Source organism: Balaenoptera borealis (assembly GCF_965194805.1).
Source record: "Balaenoptera borealis genome assembly, chromosome: 1".
Classification (NCBI taxonomy): Eukaryota; Metazoa; Chordata; class Mammalia; order Artiodactyla; family Balaenopteridae; genus Balaenoptera; species Balaenoptera borealis.
Genome location: NC_138860.1, coordinates 36162233 through 36184271, shown reverse-complemented (window position 1 = coordinate 36184271; position 22039 = coordinate 36162233). Strand labels below are relative to the sequence as shown.

At 39.7% G+C, this 22039-nt stretch overlaps 1 protein-coding gene and 1 long non-coding RNA gene across 2 annotated transcripts in view; one reads left to right on the top strand and one right to left on the bottom strand.

The window, feature by feature from the left end:
• The window catches only part of LOC309628550 (centrosomal protein of 78 kDa-like), a 227855-nt gene that overhangs the window by 105777 nt on the left and 100039 nt on the right, over positions 1-22039 (bottom strand).
• On the top strand, positions 2580-9373 carry LOC309628570. The gene is made up of 2 exons (XR_014244548.1): positions 2580-6620; positions 9085-9373. It is a non-coding gene; the product is annotated as an uncharacterized lncRNA (long non-coding RNA).

Sequence of the window (22039 nt, the reverse complement as noted above, 5' to 3'; positions counted from 1 at the left end):
TTTTTTAATTTTATTTACTTATTTATTTATTGGCTGTGTTGGGTCTTCGTTTCTGTATGAGGGCTCTCTCTGGTTGTGGCAAGCAGGGGCCACCCTTCATCGCGGTGCGCGGGCCTCTCACCATCGTGGCCTCTCTTGTTGCGGAGCACAGGCTCCAGACGCGCAGGCTCAGTAATTGTGGCTCACGGGCCCAGTTGCTCCGCGGCATGTGGGATCCTCCCAGACCAGGACCCGAACCCGCGTCCCCCGCGTTGGCAGGTGGACTCTCAACCACTGCGCCACCAGGGAAGCCCCTCAATCACTTTTTTAAATTGCCTAGGCTTGTTTGTTGCACTGCATTTTTCTACCTTGATTTTGAAAGCAAGGACCTATATGTTAAGTATATAGCATATATTAAGTAAATAAAGAGCCTGAAATATATTATTTTGTTGAGCAGATACTAACAACTGAAATTCACTATGTGGTTACTATGGCACCAGGCACTGGGCTACTGTATAGTCCTTAGAAGTGGGCAGCATTGATCCTCCTTTTCCATCCAAGGAGACTGAGAATCAGAGAGGTTAAGCAACTTCCCAAGAACACACAATTAGGAAGTAGTGGAGGAGAACCAGACTCAAATTTTTCTGGCTCCAAGGCCTTTATTCTTTCCATGCAAACAGGATTGATTAAGTTAAAAGTGGTTTGGAAGTGTTAGACATAATTATGACAAACACTGCATTTGTCTCAGGGACCTAGGAGATAAGTGCAGGAAAAATCAGGAGGAAGTAAAGGAGGAAAGATCCTTTTGATATTATTGAAACCAAAAGTGAGAGAAGTAGGAAACTATCGTGCATCTTATACCTCCAAGGATACTCCACAGGAAATTTCATTCAGCCTTATCTTCTACCCCTTTCCTCAGCCTAGCTACTGCTCTGCCATATGTTCTACTGTTCTTCTCTTCATATCCAAATGAGGCATAAATCTTTTTAACAATTAGATTCCTTAAATTTAATAACTGTCCAAATGTCTTCCATTTTCTACTTTTCAGATCCTCTTACCTCTTCTTTCTCTCTGGCGGGGCAGTGCAGTGGGCTCAGCTTGGGCACTGGCTTTCAAGGTTTGATTCCATAATGAGTGGAAAACTACAAGCCATGCCCTCAGGGAGCGCTTGAACCCTGCTTTATGCAGCTTCTAAGCTTTCACGAGGCACTGGCCACCAAGGATACCTGGCAATAAAAACAATTGCAGTTTTAAATGGCAAATCCTCCAGGAAAAGACTCTTTATACCTTTCTCAGATTTTTCTACAATTTTAACTCCTTTTTAGCTGCTGCTTTTTAAATTACAGGCAAACTTCACCTGAAGAAACCTCTACAGAACAAATAGTCTGAGTAGGTGAAATATGAACCTCCTACACTTTTAATTAATTCAATACTTGTTGATTGTCTACTATGTGCAAAGCTTTGTGCAGTGAACTTTGAATTGATGGGAATTCAGATTCCCAAATAGATTGCCAGAGCTACAACATCACATGCACAACAACACCTGGACTTGCCCAAACTTCTCTTTCTCCCACTTGCTATCTTCTTTTTCTTCTGCTCTACGTCCTACACAAATACTGACCACTTTTTTTTTAATCTGCTGGGCAGAAAGCAATCAAAGTTTTGTTATAAAAAGATATGAAGATGCATACAAAGCATAATCTATGAGTGTTTGGCTTTCTAGAAGTTTGACAATTGTCCTGTTAGTCAGAATTACCTCTAAAAAAGAGAAAATAATTAGTGTCAAATCACATATTACATACTAATATAGATTTCATATTATTGACATTGAGTAAAATATAAATTAAAGACAAAAAACTTCTAACTGAACGATCGGAAGTCACCACTCAGTATCTTGGTGTATTCCCTCCTGACTTTTTTCTCTCATATTATTTTTACTTAATATTATATTGTGAACATTCTTATATGAATAAAAACTTTTAAAATATAGTCCATTTCTAAGTTGTCAGTAACTTATTAATCATTCTCCTATTGTTGAATGCTTAGGTTGTTTCCAGTTTTTCACTATTGTAAATAAGGCAAAGATAAAACATCCTTTATGTACATTTTCCCAGTATTTTTATTATTTTACTGGTGGACAATTTATCTTATACCATACACAAAAATCTATTCAAAATTGATTAAAGACTTTGGCAAAGATTTTGGATATGACACCAAAAGCAAAGGCAACAAAAGCAAAAATAGACATGCGGTATTGCATCAAACTAAAAAGCTTCTGCACAGCAAAGGAAACCATCAGCAAAATGAAAGGGCTTCTATGAAAGGGGAGAAAATATTTGCAAACCATATATCTGATAAGGGGTTAATACCCCAAATAAATAAGGAACCCCCTCAAGTCAATAGTAAAAAATCAAATAACTCAATTTAAAAATGGACAAAGGAATTGAATAGAAATTTATTTAAAGAAAACATACAAACGGCCAACAGGTGTATGAAAAGGTGCTCAATACTGCTAATTATCAAAGAAATGCAAATCAAAACCATGATGAGATATTACCTCATACCTCCTAGAATGACTGTAGAGTTACTGTGTGATTCAGCAATCCTGCATCTAGGTATATATCCAAAGGAAACGAAATCATTATCTTGAAGAGATATCTGTTCTCCATGTTCATCGAAGCATTATATACAATAGCCAAGACATGGAAGCAATATAGATGTCTGTACATGCAATGGAATATTATTCAGCTTTAAAAAAGAAGGAAATACTGCCATTTGCTATGGATGAACCTTGAGGACGTTATGCTAAGGGAAATAAGCGAGACACAGAAGAACAATTACTACATGATACCACTTACATGAGGGATCTAAAATAGTCAGACTCTTAAAAGCAGAGAGTAGAATGGTAGTTGCCAGGGGCTGGGGGGAGGGGAAAACAGGAAGGCAGTAGTCAAAGGGTACAAAGTTTCAGTTATACAAGATGAATAAGTTCTAGAGATGTAGTGTATAGCATAGTGCCTGTTGTAAATGATACTGTATTATATACTTAAAACTTTGCTGAGGGGGTAGATCTTATGTTAGGTGATCTTATCACTTTCCCACTGCCTGGGATAAAACTCACTGTTTTCCTCTACTCATACTCATAACACTTCTGACACCAGATAGGTGGGTTTTCCACACCAAGAAATTCTGACACTGCCTGGAGTTAATGCAGAATCCACAGGTCAAGGGCTCAATTACAAAAGACTGTCCCTACCCCTTCAGATGCCAATATCAAGTAGTGGTTACCCACAACTTCTGACTTAGCTACAAATCTGAGGTTCCCAGGACCCTCTCTGTGGGTTCAATAATTTGCTAGAGTGGCTCAAAGAACACAGGAAAAGAATTTACTTACTATTACTGATTTATCACAAAAAATATTTTAATGGATACAAATGAACAGACAGAAGAAGAGATACCTAAGGCAAGGTTTGGAAGGGCCCAAGCACAGGAATTTCTGTCCCTGTGGAGTTGTGGTGGCCCACCCACCTGATACAAAGATGTGTTCATCAACCTGGAAGCTCCCTGAACACCATACTATAAGGATTTTTATGGAGACTTCATCAGGTAGGCATGATTGATTATTAAGTCAATTTCCAGTCCCCTCCTCTCTCTGGTGAATGGTGGGTGGAGCTAAAAGTTCCAAGTTTCTAATCATGGCTTGGTCTTTTTGGTGACCAGCCCCCATTCAGGAGCCCACCAAGAGTCACCTCATTAGAACAAAAGATGCTCCTATCACTCAGGCAATCCAAGGGAGTCAGGACCTCTGTGTCAGTTGCTCCTATCACTCAGGAAATTACAAGACTTTTACAAGCTCTATGTCAGAAACTGGAGTCAAAGACCAAATGTCAGCAGGAACTAGTAGGAGAAACCAGTATATGTATTGCTTATTATTTCATACTCATGAAAATTCTTAAAAGTTTGAGTGGCCAATATTTAGAGATTTTGTAATTAGAGATGAGAGATCCAATTTGCTAAGCATGAGGAAAGGGGACATTTTCTAGGTTATAGTTAACATTCTTTGAACATCAACTATTTTCAGAGCATCTTCTGTAAAATGTGACCTAGAATAGGGTAAAGAAAAGAAAAATGCTGAATATTAAGATATCTAAATCTATGAATTTTTTTGGTTATAGATAGAATAATTATATGTCCCAACTTACCTGGGCAGTCCCAGTTTGCACCTGTTTTCTTGGTGCATGGTTATCGATATTATGAGTTCTCTATTTTACTCTCAAAGTGTTGCAGTTGGGATGATAAATTATATGGTCACCTTACTGATGACAAATTGAAATTATAATGGAGTAATCACACTTCAGGCATACAAAAATGGACTCTGAAGGACCATTGGAGACCTGGTCTCAGACACATCTCTGCACCATTGAGAACTTGAACTTTCTTTGAACTGTACCAGACCCAAGGACACCACCAGCCGTATTCAGAACAACACTTGCCAGCTGCAGCCTTAAGATCTCAAAGTCTTCCCTTGGAACCATGTTGTATGCCAACCAATACTTACTTAACAAGCACCCTTAATTCTTACCAGCTCCAATTATAATTCTTGATAAGCAAACCATATAACTAACTGTAACCTTGCAGATTTTGCCTTTTATAAGCCTCCCCCACTTTGTAGTCTGGCAGAACACAGTTCAAGTGTGTCTTGAATCTGAGTCTCCCAGCCTGCAGTCCCAACAAACCCCAAACCAACACCTTTTTATTTCAATCAAGTCTAAATTTCTCAAATTTTGGTTAACACTACCTATAGTCTCAGTTCCTCCTTCCCAATTGAAACTTTGTAGATGGGCAAAACAAAAGCCTTCTAAATGCAGATTTCCTGAAGTCAGCTTCGCCCAGGTCTCATTCAGGTCTATGTGCTCAAAGACTATAAAATTGTTCCCCACATTTTTACTTACTTGCCAACTTACTTATGGCAAAGTTCCACATGTGATCTTGGACTTAAGTAATTCTCTTAAGGATGAACAGTCAAGAGACAACACTTTAACTAGAATGCAGAAATATATGAAATGACTTAAGGTGACATAAACTACATCAAGTGCTTGCATATGTTTATCTTCTGATCAACAGGTTTCCACGAGTGTGATAAGGAAAAAGAGGCTTGACATTGAAAGAAATGCAGAAATAGAAATATTTAGAGGAAAGAGAACTGATCTGGGAGTCAGACTATGTGAGTTTTTGCTAGTTTAGCCATTATGTATGAACCTGGGTTCCCGCTTTTTATGTCTTGTCCCTATAGATTTCAGTTATCTAGAGGGAAAAATTATGATGTAAATTTAAATCATTCTTCATTTGAGCCAATCTGAACTTCTGAACATCCTTCATCTCCTTAAATATATTAGTCTCTCTCTCACTTTCTGACCCTTGCACATGCAATTTCTTTATTCTTGAATTCTCAGCATATCACTTCCTCATGGAAATCTCAAATTCCCTGAATCAGGTCAAGTGATCTCATGGCTTCTAAACCTCGTCAAAGCACTGAGGTTTAATTTCCTATTAAATTGTCAAAATTCTTCCTTTGAGACCTTAAGCTCTATGAGAATAAAAGCCATGTCTATTTAATTTGCTTTATACCCTCAGCCCTAGAACAGAATACACATAATTGATGCTCAGTTATATTTGCCAAATGAGTGAGTAAATGAATGAGCAAGGCTGTGTTCAAGTCTTCGTATCCAAGGATACAGAGCCAAGGAAAACATGGTTCCTACCCCGAAGGAGCACACAGTTAAAGCCAAACTGGAATGACTTTAATAGAAGGCAAAATAAGTTTCATAGAAGAGGTACAAGAAAGATTCTATAGGAGGTCAGAGGGAAAGGACAGCACATCAGAGTTAAGAAAAGGCTTCTTGAAAAAGGGAGTATTAGTGATAGGCCTTAAAAGAAGGCTAGAAATTCAATAGGCAGAGATAATTATATGCAGTTAACATGCAATTTACTGTAAACTTATTATGTACAGGAAGATAGTTTTGGGCACTAAATTAGTAAGAAGACAAATAGGACAAAAGTCCTGCCTGAAAGAAGCCAGTGATCTAATTGGAAAACATATAGACGTACTAAAAGCTATGGCACAAGGCAAAAATGTATTCAGTGCTAAAATAAACAGTGTGAACAGAGAGCTGTGGGAGCTCAGAGGAGGGGGTGGAGAGGGCAGAGAGAGAGAAAAGGGATCGGTTCTGACTGGGTCTATCCCTTCCACTAGGGTGGAGAACAGTAGAGCAAAGCCCGGCAGCTGTGGATTTTAATGAACTTGGAACTTGCCTTTGTTTCTCTTGTTGCTTGGCAACGCTCCTTCTGGCTCACGAGACAGTCACCAGTGGGAACAATTTTTTAAAAGGCTAAACTTTAAATCCCCCATTTACAAACAGACCACACTTGTAAAACTTTCCTCCAGATAACTGCCTATTTGGGCAATGACCTTGGCTGTGTTAAGAGCATTTCACCCAAATTTTACCTTCCCTTCATGTTTGCCACACCCTCATGGGGTAATCACTAGACTCTTTTTTACTCTTTTTACTTCAGTAACTCCCAGGGACATTTTGAACTTGTTTCTTCCAAAGGGAGCTCTGACTGGTTGGAACGTACTTCAGGTGAGATCTCTTTATTTCCCCTTTCCCTCTTGGACTCTCACTTTGGGAGTTACAGGCAGCGGTGCTCTGCAGAGTCCCCTTGGTGCATGTACCAAATGGCATGCCTAACCCAGCTGGCTGCCTCAGCTCTTGGGGTGCTCCAAGGTTGCTCAGCAGTAGCCTGAGCTGGGGAGAAGAAGTTTTTTTTGTCTTCAGTTAAGCTGAGGCTGATACATGGATTCTAGTTCCTGCCATGGACACAAATGCACCGTATCTGTGTATAAGTGTCCAGGGGGATTGAAGCAGCAATGTTAATACAACTGCTGACCTCACAAATGTGAGAATCCTCTTAATCTTCAGCATCATGGCATTTAGCTGATGATCAGAGACCTCTACTCCAGACCACTGAAGATATAAGGCCGGTATTAACTAACAGTTTCTAAAAAGTCCTTGGATACATCATAGCCTATACACTGTTCTGTGGTTTATAGGATCCTCCCACCCCCTAGATTTCTGGAAATATGGGAAAGTTGGCAGGGAACTTATTTTTTTCTTGGAAGGGGATGTCTTCTCGGGAGAAGGAATATAGCAATTACTCTGGGACCACAGGATGGTACAATGCGACGATGAGATCATCTTGTAATGCCCAAATCCATCTAGTCCTTACCAAAGAGAGAAATGCAATTTATACGAACACCAGGTGACAACACCAATGCTATCATCCATACTATTGACACTAAATGACTTTGGAAACTCTCTCCATTCCACAAAAAAACACGTCTGCCTTGCAGATGAAAGTTTTTGCAAAATCTGGAGGCGTTATTTGTTTAGAGCAGGAAAAAAGTTATAGACGCTAAAGACACTAAAACATTCATTTTCCTGTTAATTTAAGCATAGCTGATGCAGAGTCAAAATACAATATATTTCAGAGCAGAAATAGCATCCTCTTCCTGTCTCTGGCATCCCTGAATGTGACCAGCCCACCCAAAGACAACAATTATGCTGAGCAAGTCCTTTGTCATTTGTAAACCAGATGAAAATCTGTGGGAAAAAAATCCTTCCCATTAAAAAAAAAAAAAAACTGCGAATTTTATGTTTAATTCATGGGGAGGGTTTGATTTTTAATTTATAGTTTTTTAAAATAGATACACCAGTATTCATGGTGGAAACATTTCCCTCTACCCTTCCTGGTTCTTCTGGCTGGTATAATGATTAAAACAGATTATCAGGAGAAAATCAAATTTAATCTTGTACAGAAGGGGCTCCTTAAGAATATGAGGCCCCAAAGGACAATGAGGCAATTGAGGCTTATATGCTATTCTGAGCTAAGGAGATGTGGGTAGGGATCTGGGACTTCAAAGGGGAGGAAAACAGTTCACTGGGAGATGGGAAGAGCATGCAGTTTGGTAAACAAATGTTTGCCATGCCACTTGGAGAAGTCTTTCTTATGTACAACAAAGTTATCTTTGGTGATGGCTCTCTTCTGGTTCAGGCTCCTCATCTAAAGTTTTTTAGGCAGTTAAGGGGGAGGTAAAACAGACAAACAACTTCCTGAGTCTTCTGTTTCTTAAAAATAATCAGCCTAAAATAATCATCATGCCAAAGAGACACATTTTGGGGTGGCAAATTTTGCTCCCCTGTATCCAAAAGAGGATGAGTAAGGAAAAATAAGCACTCTGTAGGAGGGAATTTAAAGAAAGAGATGCACACCCATGTTGTGTGTGTATTAAATGTTTTATGAAGTTATATTTTAGAATCAACAGTCTTACTGCTAGAAAGCTGAAAACTGCTATTGACTCTGAGCCACAAAAACCCTACTGACCAAGGGCCACATCCTTCCATTTCACTGATTCAGTTAACGTTTTTCTCTCAACTGGAAACATCTTACTGTGTGTCTGGGAAATTCCTTACCACAATATTTACAATGCAAAGCTCTAGGGAGGGCAGATTCTGGCTAGAATCTGTAAACCAGGCATCTCATAGTGGCTCAGTCGATGTTAAAGCTGGTGAGTTCTGGGCACACACACGCCTCTGGGGCATGCCAGTAACAGTACAGGAAAGAAATACGAGTTGCTGGTGAAGGTGGAGAGGGAGATTCCCCCTGCTTACGGGAAAATGATTACAAAATGTACCATGCTGGGTACATATCACACCCATCTGAATAACTCAAACCTTTATGTGGTTTCTTTATTAAAGCTAAGAGAAAGTTAAAAGGGAAGTTAAAAGACACGTACACAGATAAGAACTAAGATACATCTGACAGCCTTACCTGCAATCATTGTCCTAGGAGTAAGAGGTAATTCACAGTCATTCCCCACTGGACTAGTCATCATTCTGGTGTTTCAAATTCCTTTCATGCTCTACATCCTTATAATTTCCAATCCCTGTGCCCACCACATTTTGAAATTTTGTGTGGTAGAAATGTTCCTTTTCTGCATATTTTTTTCCAACATCTGAAGAGTTTGACTTTTGTTCTTGTTTGCAGGCTTGATCCTGTCACAGCTTCACATGAGGCAGGATCCTGAAAAGAATGGAGAGAAATGTCTGAACTCAGTTCCCAACTATGGCACTAGACACTTGTGAGTGTCTTCACATGCCTTTGGCTGAGCTCCAGGCATGGCTGGATAAAGCAGAGATGGAAAAGCTTCAGCTGTATTATATTCCCAGAGTCACAAAGACAGGTTTTTGCTTTGTTCTGAATCCCTCTCAGAAGAAAAATCCGTTTTTCTCCTGAGGTTGAGCCTCAACAGAACTCAATAAATGTAAAACACTCATGTCAGTTCTGGTTAATTCTCTTCTCCCAATCCTACTGACCTGTGGGAGTACCATGTGGCTTCTGTTCCATCCTGAACTTGGTTAATATGTGTCTTGAAAAATTGCAACATTCAAAATGCTTAGGCAAGCTCAATGGACAGAGGCAATTACTAAGTGTAAATTTCATGGCTGAAATACCACGACCTCCGCAAAGCCTCCCAGCTAAAATGGTCTCTCTCTCTGTCTCAGCCCTGAATTCCTATACATGGCACTGACATTTAACCAAAACAGCTCTGACCTTCTACTTAGTTATTCTGCTACTGACGTCTTATCTCTCCAGGTGGAGTTTGAATTGTTAAAGGGAGGAGGCCTTGTTTTAACTTTCCCTTTATTTCCTAGTAACACATGCTCCAATAACCCTGTATTAGGCACTCATTAAATATTTGCTTGATGAATAAAGGATTCTTCCTCCCTTCTCCTCTTGCAGCAGTCCCATTAGACTAAATTGATTCCCCCAACATTTTACACTCTAGAGTCTGTTAAAAAGAAAAACTACAGGCCCCAAATGGTGTCAATGGTGCTAAAATCCATGATACCAAACTTAGAATTAATACCTGACTCAATTGCAGTTTCAACCTTACCCAGTAATATAATCTTGATCAGCCATTCTGGAATTTTCTGGTCCACCAATGGGGTAATCTGTTGCCTGGGCCCTCTTCATTCCCATCCCCCCACCCTCCAATCCCCCACTTCCCCATCCCCCCCAACCCTGCCCGGTAAGAAGCAATCTACATGATAAAACCCCTCCCATCTCTTCACCCCAAAAACATGTCCTGGAATAAAAATAATTATTTTCTTTTGCTTATAGCTCCCTTGCCCCATCTTTTTTCCTATAAAAACCTTCTGTTTTGTACAACCCCTCAGAGCACCCTTCCAGTTGCTGGATAGGATGCTGCCTGATTCATTAATCACCTAATAAAGTCAATTAGATCTTTAAGTTTACTCAGTTGAATTTTGTTTTTTAACAAGTACAGCACTAGTAAGCTGTTTGTATGGTTCTGGCTATCAGTCTTCATGAGACTCACTGCAGTAAAATCAAACAGTCATCATCTGGGAAGGGCTGGCCAGTAATATTCTTAACATAAAACACTCAGTTTGCTCTCGCCACTCTCATCCTTCAACCTGGCAACAACCCTCAGAGGAAGGAGGGCACAGAACATATTTTCCAGCTACAGTGTCATTGAATACAAAGTAAAACAGATAATACAGTGAAGTTACATAAATTATGATGAAAATTGGGATTAAAAGTTTGTTAACTGATACTCACCCTATGACATTTCGATTACAATCCTAAAGGTCATGCCTATTTACAAACTGAAAGGAAATCTGGCCAGAAAAAACAACTATGACCAATTGTAAGCAGAAAAGACATAGGTCATTTGTCCTAAGTGTGCCTCCTGTGCTCATGTTTCCATATCTCCCCCTCTCCTCGCCCCCTGCCCTGATTGATTCCATTGCATTCTCCACCACAAATTGGCCAGTTGCTTACTATTATTCCTGACTTCAGAAAACATGTTACAAACAAATGGAGCTTAATAACTTTTCTCTGTGCGAAAAAATCCTTTTAAGAAGATGCAGAAAAGCAGTGATGATCAACACAAATGCATTGTTAATGACAGAAATTCCAGCATTAGCCCAGTCCAGGTGAAAAATAAAATGTATTTTTAAATTTAAGGTAAGCAACTACTGACCATAAGTATTAATAAGACCAGCTCTGTCATAAATGTCTCCTGCAGATCTAAGAGGTCAAATATTTCTGCACAAATCACTTAGGGTTGTTTTTAAAGGGCGAGATCATCTCACCCAGCTGTTTGGTGATCTAGTATCCTGGAATGAAAACAACTAAAGGTCAGTAATAAGTCTTGCCTAAGGCTGTGATGATATTTTCACTTTAGAGTTCTGGGTTTGCCTAGAAAGGAGCTGCCAAATCCATTAGTAAAAGGAAATGCAGTACTTCTAACCTTTCGTTTTATAAGAGAATTTTCAAATGAGTCCAACAGCTAGGCAAGTGGCTCTGCTCCTCCCAATCTACCTTCTGCTCTAGGCTCTCAGCTTTTGGTTGTTTCTATCACCCTACACTGACCCCTACTTGAACTCTGTGCCATTTCATTTTGGCCAAAGTGTGGACACAAACTCATTTCTCTGTTTCCCCCTTAGCACAGCTAAGACAGAGTGGAACTTTCACAAAAGTCTTTTCTAAATGCCAATTAAAACCAAAACAGTAAAGGAACCTAAAATACATGAAAACTCTGTGGCATATAGACTACAATTTTCTAATTTTATATGTGCGGGTGTGCATCCAGGAATTATAGAACTTGTCCTATTTTATACCCTATCTGAGACGGTTTTACTTAACCCTAAATGGCTGACACAAATTTATAGCCTTCTACCTGTGTTCTGACTTACAAAGTTCTGGCTCAGCTTCCTATGGACGAAATCATTTGAACATGCTGATAACCTTCTAGATACCTTGACTACATTGTGGTCAAGATCAAGAGAGATGGGTTTCCACTCCGTCCCCAGGGCTTCTGCCTCCCCTCTCTACCAGCACCAGCAGGGCCTCCTTCTATGTTCTGATCCTTGTAGGCAGCAAAATTTGCCACCCCAAAATGTTCTCTTTGGCATGAGGATTACTTTAGACTGATTATTTTTAAGAAATAGAAGATTCAGGAAGTTTTTCTTGTTACCTCTTCCCCTTTAACTGCCTAAAAGAATTTAGATAAAGGACCTGTTCTTGGAATAGAGCTATTACCAGAGATATCTGCAAAGAATATGGGCTAGGTGTGGTGGGAGAGATCAGAGTCCACTCTGTGTCCCATTGTCTCTGCAAAGCCCAGCAAACATTTGTTTATCAAATGTTTGCTTTTCCGTCTCCATATAAATTGCCTTTGTCCCCTTTGAAGTCCCAAACCACTACCTCCAACATTCTCTTTTGTCTTTAGCTGAAGATGGTATCTAAATTGAGGGCTTAGGCCCTTTTGATGAGTTACTCAGTTTTCCTGTGTCTCTTCCATGTATACATGTTATTAAACTTTTGTTTGATTTTCTCTTATTGAGCTGTCTCACGTCAATTTAATTCGCAGACCAGCCAGAAAAACCTAGAAGGGTAGAGGAAAATCTTTCCACCCCTACACCAGAGAAACACTATTTTAGTCAAGTGATTGATGGCCATGAAGGACTCCATTCCTTAGGTGAGAGACTCCTACTCCCACACACCAGAAGATGCCTTCATCCTGTAGAAGTCCAATAATATAAGATACCATAAATGATTAATTAATATAGCATTCCCCTGTCCATACAATGAGAGTGGGTGAGGAGATAGGGGCAGTTCAAGAGCTGTACTTCCCCCATAAAAATCAAATAAGCTATCCCCAACCCCTGAATTAACATTGAAAACTACCAAGTTTTTTCTGTCCCAGTAGCTTATCATTGGGTTCATGTCATTAGAGTGTTTATTGAAGCAAAGAGGCTTGATGACTTTTCCAACACTATACTGTTTATATACAATGACAACTACTGATTTATCTGCATAAGATTTCCATCAATAAAGTTTTTCCTTTACGCTGGTCTCATGTGATCAGCTTGCCCAAACCTACACAGACCCTGAATATATTTGATAAGGTTGCATGAGTCTTTGCAATGACAAGATATGTGGTGATAGTTGGGAGAAACTGGGCTTGCCATGGACAAGCTCAAGTTCCCAAAATAGAGGATTAGATATTTGGTCATTAATGTTTGTCATTATAAGTTCAGTCATTCTAACCTCATGATGAATGTCAGGAAGCTAATGAATAGGAAAAGGAACCTGCTGACTTATGGCCAGAACTTCCTCTTCTTTAAAAAGAATGGTGAATGAGCTGAAACTAAAGGCTCCACTTTTATCATTTGGCCTCTGAAGCCTGAGAAAAGCAGGATATGGACTTCTGACCTATTGATTCCACCGAGTTCATAAACATGAATTCAGACAAAAACAAAATGTTTTCTATTTATTGGAAAAGGAAACAGGTCTAGAAAACATTTTTTGCTCAGCTCTTGAATGTCTAATTAAATTCAGGAGTGTTTATTTGGAATAAACTATGCCTACATGAATAAAGCTATCAATTTGGTACCTTCCTGCCACCCACCTCAGCCCCCTTTACCAATAAGATGTGCTCTAGCTTGTTCCTCCCTGCCCTTGTGCCGAATTTTGTTCCCGGCCTACTACTTAAGCCTTCAATTTCCTTCATCCTTGCTATTTACTTCTACTACCCAACCTAAAACAAACAAACAAACCAAAACCATCACCTCTGCTTTCCCGTCAAAATAATCCAACTCTGCTCTCCATCGTCAGACTTTCCTACTAGGCCTATACCCACAGCTGGCCTTGTTAGGCTCACCTTGATTGCCTCTTATCTTAACAGAAACGTAGCTATCTTGATATTACTTCATGCCCAGCTTGCCTTTCTTTGTGAAATCCCCATCTTCCACTCCCACTTGTTTTTTGATGGAAGAGAAATTTCTATCCTTTTGTGCCTTTCAACCCATTAATCTATTTTTATTAGAAGTCTTTCCAACCCTTGATCATTACACTTACTAACTTCCAGAATGTTAACCCACTGTTTACATGGTTTTGTTTTCTTTTGGTTTTGGTTTTTTTGGCTGCCCCCCTGCACAATATGTGGGATGCAGGTTCTTAGTTTCCCAACCAGGGATTGAGTCCCCTGCAGTGGAAGCACAGAGTCCTATCCACTGGACCACCAGGGAATTCCCCCACATGGCTTTTATTGATGATATTTGCTCTCCCATTTTTATTTTCCATCCAAATTCCTGCTACTATCATTCATTTCGTGAGCTAACCTTTTTAAAACATTTATGTGTCAGGTCTATTTGTATCTACTGCTTTGGCCTCTTTGACATCTTTATGCCCCAATTCCTGTTTCTCCAGCTCTGCTGATCTTCATCGGCTCTGCACTTCCCACCAGCATGTCTCCACTCTGACCCTAATCATCTCAAAACCCCTGAACTCCATCTCCATACTCTCCTATTGAACAATTGCCTTGCTGTCTTCTATCTTTATCCACACATGTTCCATTTTCCTATAACCACTGAACCAACTTTTGACTCTCACCAGAATCTTTCAATCAAAATTTTTTTCATTCAGTCTGTTATAATTGCACAATTCCCAATTTAACCCTGAATCCGGGTAGTTCAATAGTTTCCCATAATCCGCCTATTCATTCATTCTTCCAACAAATATGTTTTAAACATTCTCTATGCACTAAATGCTGAGATATGATTGAGGAAGAAAATAGACATGACCTCGGCCTTCATGGAATTTGCAGTCTATCAGGAGAGACATATTAAACAAGTAAATGAACAAATTTGTAATTACAAAATAACAAATTAAGATTTATGAAAAGTGCTAAGAGAAAATAATGGGGGAAGGCCCACTTTAGATTGGGAGGGTAATGAAAGTGCTCTCTGAGGAAGTGGCATTTAAGCTAATGTATGATGAATGAGGAAGAATAACATGAATGTAGGGCCTGAGATAGGAAAGTGTTGGGTATATCTGGGGAAAGGCCAGTGTGGCAGGAGCAAGCAAGAAAGTGGCTCCAAATGAGGTTGGAGGACTAGATAGGATTCTAATCATGCAAGATTTTGTAGACCATGTTATGGTGTTTGAAATATGTTCTAGGACTTCCCTGGTGGTGCAGTGGTTAAGAACCCACCTGACAGTGCAGGGGACACGGGTTCGTGCCCTGGTCCCAGAAAATCCCACATGCAGCGGAGCAACTAAACCCGTGTGCCACAGCTACTGAGCCTGCGCTCTAGAGCCCTTGAGCCACAACTACTGAAGCCCATGTGCCTAGAGCCCGTGCTCCACAACAAGAGGAGCCACTGCAACAAGAAGCCCTTGCACCGCAACGAAGAGTAGCCCCTGCTCGCCGCAACTAGAGAAAGCCCGCAGGCAGCAACGAAGCCCCAACACAGCCAAAAATAAATAAATAAATAAATTTATGAAATATGTTCTAGGTGCAATGGAAAGTCATTAGCAGTTTTAAGCAGATTAATAGAATAAAATTTGCATTTTAAAAAGGTCTCTGGGTTTTTCAGTGGAAAATGAGTTAAAGAGAGCAAGAGTAGAAGTAGGAAGAACAGTTAGGAGGTTATTGTAGTTATTATAAATCAGAGATAATGATGGTTTGGACTAGAGAAATGGCGGAAGAGATAGAAATGTACTTTGGAAGTAGACTCAACAGAATATAAGACTAGATTAAATTGAGAATCTGAAAGCAGGGAAGAAATCAAGGGTGGTTCCTGAGATTCTTACTTGGGCCCTGGGCAAGTGATAATATTACATTCGTATATAATATTATAGTCATGATGGGAAGGGGAGAGATTCGGTAGTGTTAACAAAATTCAACTGAGTAAATTTGTATATCTAATTGACTTTATTCAACAATTCATGAATCGGGCAGCATCCCATCTATTAAACAGAAAGACGCTCTGAGGAGCTGTACAAAATGGAAGTCTTTTATAGTCAAAAGGTGCATGAGACAAGGAAATCATAAGGAAAAGAACGGACTATTTCAGACAAGGTCACCTTCCTTTGGGGGAAGGCAGATTACCTCACTAGTACTGACCAGGAAATTCAAGACTAACTGGTTAAAAGTCACATTCCTGGACGGGGCTGAAAATGCAGTTAGGTTAAGTATTAAGACTTGGTTTACTGACACAGAGCTTAGCACAGCTGACTCCATTTGGGGCCTGTTGTTTCTTTTTAACAATATCTACGGGTCAGGCATGGGAGACAGAGGAGGTAAAGAACTCCTCTTGGTACACATTAAATTTGAGATGCCTATGAGATTTCCAAGTGGAGATGTCAAGTAGGCAGTCCTGCCCACCCTCTGCCATAACTGCCCTGCCATTTTCCAACTCTGGAACACTTTTAGTATCATCTATGTACTTTGCAATTGGGCCCAGGCTTCAGTACTCCTCAGGAAAGATCCAGAACCATGAAAATCTGACTCACTGGAAGTGTGGCAGAGAAGGCTCACTGCCCACCAAAGATCTGTAATCCTCTTTCTTAGAAAACAGTTTTAGCTATGAAGCAGCTGCTCAGACAGCTTTAAAGACAAGGGAATATGAGCATAGGTGAGGTATAATTCTTCCAAGAAAAGGTGGTTAAGACGTGAGCCTACTTTCTTTATATTCTCTCTTTTCCCTCCTGACAGTTTGATGCAGATAAATAGGGTGACTTTGGAAACTACCTGTTGAAGATGATGGAGACACAAGAGCAAGAGCCCAAGTCCCCAAATCACTGCCTGGAGGAAAGCTGACCAGGAATGACCTTTTAGGAATTTACAAAATGAAGAAAGAAGCTTCAACTTATTAAACTACTGAAATTTAAGAGCTTATTTGTCATAGCCATTAGCATACCTTAACATACTTAATTAACATCCATTTCCCATTGGACTTTGATTGTTGCTTAAATATCTTTTGTATCAGGAGTTATAGTGGGACCTGATTTATATATTTTTGTAGGAACTCTGGGACATCCAGACAAACCATTTAGTCCTTTTATGGTCAATGCCATAAGAATTGATGGAAACTGAGCGTAAGGTTCCTGGATGCCTAGGTTTACTATCTACATTAAAAAAAGATTAACACTGCCCGGAACATTGCTCATAGGTAGGAGGAAAGTTCAAGTTCTATCACAAGGGGGTATATCACAAAGATCCCTCACTCAGACTCAGTCTGTAGGAGAATTTGGTCATAGACAGAAGGGGCTAGATGTTTTTAAAAAGCTAGGCTCCCTTTCAGGGATCAAAAGAAATATGATTGCTTAGAGGCTGGATTATCTAAATTGGGCTACAAGATGTGACACTTCCTGTGGAAATGTTCATCCACTTGGAGTGAAGAGAACTGCAGATCTCAGTGGTGGGGTTGTTGATGAGAAACTGTATGGAGCAGGAGCCTCTAGCAGGATGGAAACTGAGAGCTGTGACCAGAGCAGTACTGTAGTGGAATCAACATAATGGTGACCATCCAGGAAGGAAATCGGAGCTAACACTGGGTGGGTAGTGGTCAGTATGTAACAACAGGAAAGTAAGGCCAAGGAAAACAGCAACACAAGGAAGGTCAATCAGAACCCCTGGGTGTATTCTCCCCTCTGTCCTGACTGCCATCTTACAGTTCCTTATCAGAGATGGTCGGAGCCAATGGAAGAGGGAGAGAGAAGGGTTAGAAGGAAAACCACTTTTATGGAGCAAAAAACTAAAAATATGCGTCTGTTTTTTCTAGAATTGTAATATAAATCCTTTGTTTTTTCTTCATCTTTTCCCCCCTTTTAGAGACAGAGGTTATGCATTTTCTAGAGTCATCTGCTCGGTTTCTAAGGTAGTGTCCACAGCAGCCATCTCATGACTTCTTGTTGGAGAATGTAGAGATGGCATAGCTCCACACCAGTCACTTGACCCACCCTTGGATAACCTCCCATCCCACTTGACCTAGGTGGAAGGCATTCAGTGTAACCCCAACGTATTCCTCTTCAGATTATTCCTGTCTATAACCATATTCTTATATGGCACTCTTAGCTCTTGTGGACATACTTCTCTTATTTCCCTTCTCTGTCTTCCTCTTGGACCTTGTCCCTCCATTATAACCTGTCACTAACTACCTTTTCTTAACTTTAAAACTCTCAATGACCTGAAATCAATTTTGCTTGACTCTGGTGCCCACTCATCTATCATCCTATTTTTCTTCCTATTTACTTGCTTATTGTGCTTATTCTCTATTTTTTCTTTCCAGAATATAAATTCCACAAGGCAGCAACATTTGTCTGCTTTTTTCACTTCATTATAAAAGTGCAGAATAGGTGGTCTATAAATATTTGTTTCTTTAGTAGCCACAACTCTATAAGGTAAATAATTTTTAAATCCTCATTTTATGAATAAGGAAATTGAGACAGAAAAATGTTAGGACACACAGCAGGTAGATGGAGGACCCATAATTTGAATTGACAGTGGATTCCAGATTCTGTATTCTTAACATTACATTGAATGTAGCACAGCAATTTATTTGAAATTACAGTATTGTTTATTTAAAAATTATCATCAGTCATACTTACAAAGGTCAATTTTGTGGATATAGTCATCAACTATTGTTTGAAATATTTTTAGGAGACTTTATTTTTCCAGGATCTGTTCATACATTTTGTCTGACCCTGTTTAGTGAACACAGATGTGGAGAGCCCTGAAGAGAGATTTTAAAATGAATTTTGATGTAGATTTTGAGCAGTGGGAGCTGAAGTCATCCAAATGGCAAGGTGGCCCCTGGAAGCAGAATGAACTATGCCTGGAAAAGCTGGAAGTTTGGTTTTAAGTTAGAAGTGTACCACTCTGCAAAGTGCATCTCTAAGGATACATCAAACATACATTTTGCGCTAATGCCAAATGGCCAAGTATTAAAGTATAATATTTGAACAAATGGGAGACGAACACTTACTAGCAGTATCATGGAATGCATTGGATGCTGCAGGAAAAAATTAGACTTTAACCCAAATCAGTTTCATAATTATTTCAAATACATTATGAATATTTAATAGTCAAATTTGTTAAGTTTGATATTCTCATGTAGGAACAAGAATTTATCAGCACTGCCAGCTGCTCGATTGCTCCTATCTATGCTGACTGAACCACTTCTTTGTGATACTTCGTAGGTCTTCACTTTCAACTGACATCAGAAGAAGAGCAAGATATTTGGGGGCTACTTCATTTTTCCTTAACAATTTCTTCTCCCCTTCATATGTCTTATAATAAGTGATTATATACAGATTGATGATAATATATCATGAATGTTACATATGATTTAGAATTTTTCTTTTTTTGTCACATTTGAAGTGGCCAGCTTTGACATTCTCCTCTCTATTTGTTTTGGTGAGCTCCTTATAGAACTTGCTCTTTAAAATGTAGTGGACTAAATGAAATAAAATAATTCAATTCAGCTATTAAAAGTCATTTTGTTTAACACAATGAGTGCCACTGTATCAAGCAATTTTATAAAAAGGATCACTTTGATACAATTTAATCTATTATTCTGCCTTGTATTCTGCCCATATATTAATTACTTAATTTATGAGATGTTTGTTGGATGAAAAATTATGTTTTCCATAAAGTCATCTGTATAATGTACTCTCAATATTTATATTAACTATCAAACTATTCCTCTACTTATTTAAATGTTAAAAAAAATTTTAATAAACAATCAATAGCTTTAACAATCATCAATAATCACAGGGTGTATTTGTGATAATACCTCTATGGTATATATATATATATATTCTTCAACTGACTGATAGGATCTTAGTATAAAGCACACAAGCAGACTTTTCACCCTGAGTTACATCTAGAATACCTACCTATACTTAGGAGAGAATGTTCTGTAGTGCCTATAAATCTGAATGACATTCTTTTTAGACATTACCACCACTGTTACTCTGATTAGCTGTGATTAGATATGGCCTTCAGGAATGCCAGGAATTACATTGCAAGAGACATTCAGCTATTTGGCCTTCCACATGACAAAGCTGAATAGCAAACTGTGGTCAAGTACTGAGGCTACTGGGTGCATCTCTGGTAGCTACACCACTAAAATGGTATTGTAGGCTGGAGGGGTATTTGTTCTACTGTGAAATCTAATGTGATGGTTTTCCTGGGACACATGGGTAGGGGTAGGCAAATGCATTCCTGGCCTGGGTGCACGTGTCACAAGTTAATGTGAATTGAAGGATGTCAGTAGTAAGTACATCACCAGAGACCCACTGGGTCCTGCTCAGCATTTTCGAAGCGCACCCTAATTGCTTGGATTATCCCTAGATGGGTTCTGGCAAGCAGTCATCAAATATGGCTTACCATGATCCTCTTTACTTTGGTAGAAAAAAGCAATAATAGCATTAGCTAAGACGCCTTGGTTAGACATGCTCCCAAATAGTATTCAGAACCATTCTGTGGTCTTTAGCAGCAGGAATGTTTGGTTCCACGTGGATAACCACTAATTTCTTCCACCTTCCCCACCAGGCTGGACACTAAAAATATCATATCTTCTAATCATCCCAAGAACCCATATTACTCACAAAAGATAGAAATTGCATAGCAAGCCTTACAATGACTTTAGATTACGCTCTCGTACAAATTCTGAAGTTTGGAACAGGGGCAGCCCTGGGACGGTTGGGAGGGCTGTGAAAAGCAGAACCCGTGAGAGAGGGAAAACATGTCCAGCAGAACCTCTGCTAATCGGTCCTCAAGTGTTGCTACCTCCTGGAGGGAGTAGGCTTGATCCTCTCTTGGTACCCCATTGTAAATACACTATGGCCACAAACTAGACCTAGTAAATGGCATGATAAAGGAAACAGAGTTGTAGCAAAATATCTGAGCCCTCGCCTTTGGAGGACCTGGAGCAATGATCAATCAGGCCAGTGATGGAATTTCAGGTCCCAGGAGGCAGGATCTAAGGCAGAGAACCCTGATCTCCAGGGGACCAGTGATCTCATTATTAGAGACCACACAGGGATTGAGTGGCAATAAATAGCAGTATGTCCAGGGGACTCAGGAATACCTGAATTATGCTTTGCCAAATATGCCTCACCTTCCTTCCCTGCCATCACTCTATCTCCACCTCTGCTCCCTGGCCCTGGCTCCCAAATTGGGAGATATAAGGTCAGGAAATGACGTGAGCCAGGACCTGGCCTCTCAGTTCCTCAAGCTCTGTATCTGCAGTGACATGCTCCTCACTCAGTGACATTCAGCACCCTCTCCAATGGCCATCCTAGACTTGGTCATTACTCAGAACTGTTTCACCTAAAGAATGAAGAATTCAAATATGCCATTCTGTGACCACAACCTTTTGTCTTTCTGGTTTGTTCATTCTGAATAGTCTCCTGCTATTGAGATCTTTTAGCAACATCCTCAACCCCTCTTCAGATGGAGAGTCAGTGGTGCACATTTCAATTTTTTATCAGTATCTTAAACTGTTTGCCCCTTTGTCCTTTCATCACATGCATCTAACAAAATCCTATGCTTAAATGAATCAGGGCTCAGTTGTTCTATGCCAACAGAGCTCTGGGGAAAAACAAAAACATAAAATTAAGCAGAATGGTGCCACTATAAATTTATGACACCAACTTCACCCGGGCCTTCAACTCTGACTCTCTGGAAATTCCCTCTTCAATAAGGTCGCTCTTACATTTTCTACAATATTTTTAATCCTCCTCTACCTTTCTTGAAATGCAGACCTCCCTACTTCTTCCCTCTGTTTGAGGAGGTGGGCTTACTTCTTACTTCAGTGGGAAAACAGAAGCTGTAATAAAGGACGTCTCATATACAACCAAGCAGCATCCCCATCTATTCTTTCCTTTTTCCCCTCATTAAATGGAGATGTCCACCTTCCTATCTGAGGTTACTTTCTCTGCCTGAGCTCTGAATCTCATCTTCTATGGCTTTATCACAGAGAAACTTGGGCTACTCTCCCATCCCAGTCTCCTCTATGCCACCTCTGTCTATCAGCAATTTATCCCTTAACCTGACGTCCTGCTTCAGCTACTGCCTTCTCTTTGTCTTTACTTTCTTTAGCAGCCAAGTGTAATTTTT